The sequence below is a fragment of the Diceros bicornis genome, chromosome 4, assembly GCF_020826845.1.
Source record: "Diceros bicornis minor isolate mBicDic1 chromosome 4, mDicBic1.mat.cur, whole genome shotgun sequence".
Classification (NCBI taxonomy): domain Eukaryota; kingdom Metazoa; phylum Chordata; class Mammalia; order Perissodactyla; family Rhinocerotidae; genus Diceros; species Diceros bicornis.
In genome coordinates, this window is record NC_080743.1 from 2689979 (window position 1) to 2694616 (window position 4638).

Sequence of the window (4638 nt, forward strand, 5' to 3'; positions counted from 1 at the left end):
TCCGGGAACCTAAGGAGACAGAGGATGCACACCTCATCCTGCTGATGGCACATGAGTGTCACGAGTGAAGCACCATCCTGGACCAGGACGACAAGGCACACCCTAGGGACGGTGAAGCAGGAGCTAGAAGGAACTGGTCCCTGAGGACTTTGTGGAACAGAGCCTCCATGCCAGTCTTGGACTGCTGCCTCCAGATGCTAAACTGAAAGGGAAATTATTTTCTATTTCAGCCACTAAATTCAGCCATTACTTGGAGACTGTAATTTGCAAGTTGAGACCATTCCCAGGTCACACTCTGTATCACAGCTTCCCTGTCCCCAGGTCCACCCCTGCACCCTGCTGTGAGCCAGGCACTGGGCTAAGGGTCTACGTACATCATCTCATTTAATCCTCACAAAGACCCCGTTAGATGGCTACTAGTATGAGCTCCATTTTACAGATACAGAAACTGAGACTTAGAGAGATGTATTTACTTGCTAACAAGAGGCAAAGCCAAGTTTCTGAGCCCAGGTCATTTGTCCCCAGAGGCTATGCTCTTAGTCTCTGCTTTCTCTGACCTGCCTCAGCTGAGCCACTTTCCCTCTTCCATGCCTTCACTCTTGTTATTCCCTTGGCACCTGAAATGACTTTCTGCCTTCCTGATGTCCTTTTCTGTTTCAATGTCACCTTCCCCATGAAGGCCCTGATGCAGAGTGGAAATAAACGCCTCCTCAAATGAGCCCATTGTACCTTGACCATGCCTCTGTGACATCACTTTGCACATCCTGCCTTGCAATCTCATTAGCTGTGTTATGTGCCAGTTTTCCTTAATATATTTTAAGTTCCTTGAGGACAAGAAACATATTTTATTTGTCCTTGTAGTTCCCATAGTACCTAACAGTAAAAGTCAATAAATTTATTTGAATTGCTAAAAAAAAGTTCTCATTGAAAAATATGAGTTTTTGACTATTTTATAAGTGAAAGACAAATGGTGAGTTATAGTTCTAAATAATTGAAACTCTATAGTAGCACTGTCCAGTAGAACTTTCCACAGCGATGGACACGTTCTGCATCGGTGGTAATCCAGTAGCCACTAGCCACATGTGGCTACGGAGAGCTGGAAATATGGCTAGTACAACCGAGGAACTGAAATTTTTATTTCATTTAATTTTAATTAATTTAAATTTAAACAGCTGCATAAAATAATGACTGCCGCATTGGAGGCTGCAGCTCTAAAGACTCTGTGTTGAAGAAAACAGCTCCAGGGCGCTCTATACAGAACAGGCGCTCAGTAAATGCTTGCTCTAGTACTTTGAATTGAGTTGACATGAATATCAACCTCAGTAGACATAATCTACGTAGATTTAAAAAAACAGACTGAGAAAGGGAGAAACTTTAAGAAACCGAGGGACAAAATAGAAAAAGATGGAGTTGAAGCCATGACAACCAAAAATCACCAAAGATCAGCATGTACAGCAGAAGAAACCCTCAGCTCATTTCGCCCTTGCTCAAGCAGTCTGGAAGAGGGACGTCCAGACAGGCAATTATATGACATATAAACCCAGCTAATAAAGGCTGGGCTGGCATCCACTTACAAAAACCTCCAGGCGACACTGAGGTTTCTCATGCTGTATTTAAAGAAACTGTAAAAGGTTGGGATGGGTCTCACTAGGCCGGAAAGAATAAGTCCATATCACTCTATTTAACAAGGATTCATCATAAATTCCATTTTTTATTCGGTGGGGAAATGACAGAAACTCACTCACTCCTGGTTACAGCAACTCAGAGCAGAAATCCTTCTAGTTGTGCTGTCAGGGCAAATCTAAAGTTGAGGCCCCTCTGGAATGTCCACTCTTGCTTTTACCGCACCGAGGTGGAGCACTGAAGAAGGCATTAGGGACCCACGCTGTTGAGTGAGCTCCTCCCTGCCTGGCCATTCTGGGGTGACCTTTCTCCAGGTCCTGGAGCAAAGCCAGAATGTAAGATGAAAAGCCACATGCGGAGGATGACACAAGGGACACAATCATGACTCCCACACTGAGAGCCAGAAAGAAACTCAAGGTCTTATGCACACGAGCTCTTGCGCCTGGGTGTTGTACTCGACATAACTCCCTCAACATTTTATTTTTCAGGATTTCCAGCCACAGAAGAGTGAGCACTAGCAATCAAACTTTAGGTGTACCACTCTGTACAACTCAGAGGGGGGTCCCTATGGCATTGTCCTGGGTTCCCATAATAACTTAAAAAGAAGCTTTCACAATGTCCAGAGCCCTTGATTTCCTACAGATGAAGGAGGAGGATGTCCTAAAGTTCCTTGCACGAGCCCACTTGGGTGGCACCAACCTTGGCTTCCAAATGAAACAGCACATCTACAAAAGGAAAAGTGATGGCATCCACATCATCAATCTGAAGAGGACCTGGGAGAACCTTCTCCTGGGGGCTTGTGCCCTCATCACCACTGAAGACTCAGCTGATGTCAGTGTGCTGTCCTCCAAGAACACTGGGCAGAGGGCTGTGCTGAAGTTTGCTGCTGCCACTCCTGCTGCCCAGGAGTGCTGGGGCCACTCCTATTGCCGGCGGCTTCACTCCCAGAACCTTCACTGAGCAGATGCAGGCAACCTTCCAGGAGCCACACCGTCTGGTGGTTACTGATCCCGGGGCTACCCAGCAGCCTCTCATGTGGGTGTCCTGTGTTCACCTGCCCACCTTCGCTCTGTGTAACTCTCCTCAGTGCCACGTGGACATTGTCACCCTGTGCAACAACCGGGGAGCTCACTCAGTGGGTCTGCTGTGGTGGACGCTGGCCCGGGAGGTTCTGCGCATGCGTGGTCCATACCTCGTGAGCACCAAGGGAGGTCACACCTGATCTCCACTTCTACAGAGATCCTGAAGAGAGGGAAAAGGAGGAGCAGGCCCCTGCTGGAAAGGCCACGACCAAGGAGGAATTTCAGGGTGGATGGACCGCTCCAGCTCCCAAATTGACTGTCCTCAACCCAAGGTCACAGACCGGTCTAAGGCTCAGGTGCCCTCTGCGCCTGCGCAGCAGCTCCTACTGCAGACTGCAGCCCTCAGCCTCTGCTGAAGACTGGTGTGCAGCTCCCACTGCTGAGGCCACTGAGTGGGCAGGAACAATACTCAGTGGTCTTAAGCTGTTCTTCCCCAGGCTCTTAAACAGAAAACACAAGTAAGGTGGATGGAAAATAAACATCAGTTTCTTAAAAAACAAACCAACCAACTTTGGATGTAAAGTATTTGTACTGTTCAACTCAAGGGACCATTCAGTCCCACAAATATGTTTTTAGTTCCTGCTATGTGATTGCAGGACTAAGTGCTGAGAGCACAGAGATGAACACCATGGCACACATGACAGATATTGGGACAATCTGCAACAGTGTCTATGGAGAACAAATATTTTTAAATTCACTGCCATGCTTTACATATGTTTTCTCAGTTAAGGCTCAAAAGCCTCTATGAGATTGGTATTATTATTCCTGTTTTTCAAGTGAAGAGGTTGAAGCTCAAAGTGATTAAACAATCTGCCTGTTTGCACAACTGGTAATTGCCACAGCTTGGATCCAAATCAAGGTCCATCTAAATACAAAATGTGTGCCCGTCTCACCAGGCTGCTCTCTTCTCAAAACACAACTGAAAGACAGTATTCTCAGAGATCAATCCCCAAAACAACATCAGATCTCTTTAGGGCCTGGAACAGCTTGGTCTCTTACAAGCTGAAGTGACTACTACCAACAATAACAGTGACTTATTCAATGTCTACTGTACCCAAGCACTTATCATATTTTATCTCCAGTGTCACAGTTATCCCACAAGGATAAGATTATTAATATTATCATCCCCACCTGACAAGTAAAGAAACTGAGGCTCAGGGAAATTAACTGAGTTGGCCAAGGCCATACAATGACTAAAGGAGAGAACCAACGTTCGAAACTAGGTCCATTTAGCTCCAAAGTGAATATTCTTTCCACTAACCTTCTGCCTTGGAAAAAAATCATCTAGGGGCCGGCCCGTGCCTTAGTGGTTAAGCGCGCGCGCTCCGATACTGGTGGTCCGGGTTCGGATCCCAGGTGCGCACCAACGCACCGTTTCTCCAGCCATGCTGAGGCCGAGTCCCACATACAGCAACTAGAAAGATGTGCAACTATGACATACAACTATCTACTGGGGCTTTGGGGTGGGGGGGGGGAAGGAGGAGGATTGGCAATAGATGTTAGCTCAGAGCCGGTCTTCCTCAAAAAAAACAAAAAGAAAAAGAAAAAAAGTCATCTGAAATCAGAGTAAACTCCAGATTTAGTACTAGGCCTAACCCTTTCTGGGGTCGGGGGGAGGACCTTACTTGGTTACCTAGCAGAAGGAGGTGGGCTGGGAAGGGGAAACCCATTGAGATGCGCCTAAGAAAGAACAAACCAACCAGATTCCAAGTTAGAGGATGGAAGGCTCTGTAAGCGTGAGGAGGTATCGAAGGCCCCAATCAATCAGATGTGGGTTAACACCGCTGAGAGTACTGGGAGGCACAGGGATGTGGAGCCAAAAAATCTGATTTTGAATCCTGGCTCTGTCACATACTATGTGAATGATTTTTAACTGAGTCATTTCAACCTCTTTGGACCTCGTTGTTTTTGTGTCTGCCAACGTGGATTACTC

General features: G+C 46.6%; 1 pseudogene; it reads left to right on the plus strand.

Annotated features, from left to right (window-relative positions):
• The first annotated feature begins 2238 nt into the window (after positions 1 to 2238).
• Positions 2239 to 3167, plus strand: LOC131405029 (small ribosomal subunit protein uS2-like; annotated as a pseudogene).
• Positions 3168 to 4638: the final 1471 nt, after the last annotated feature.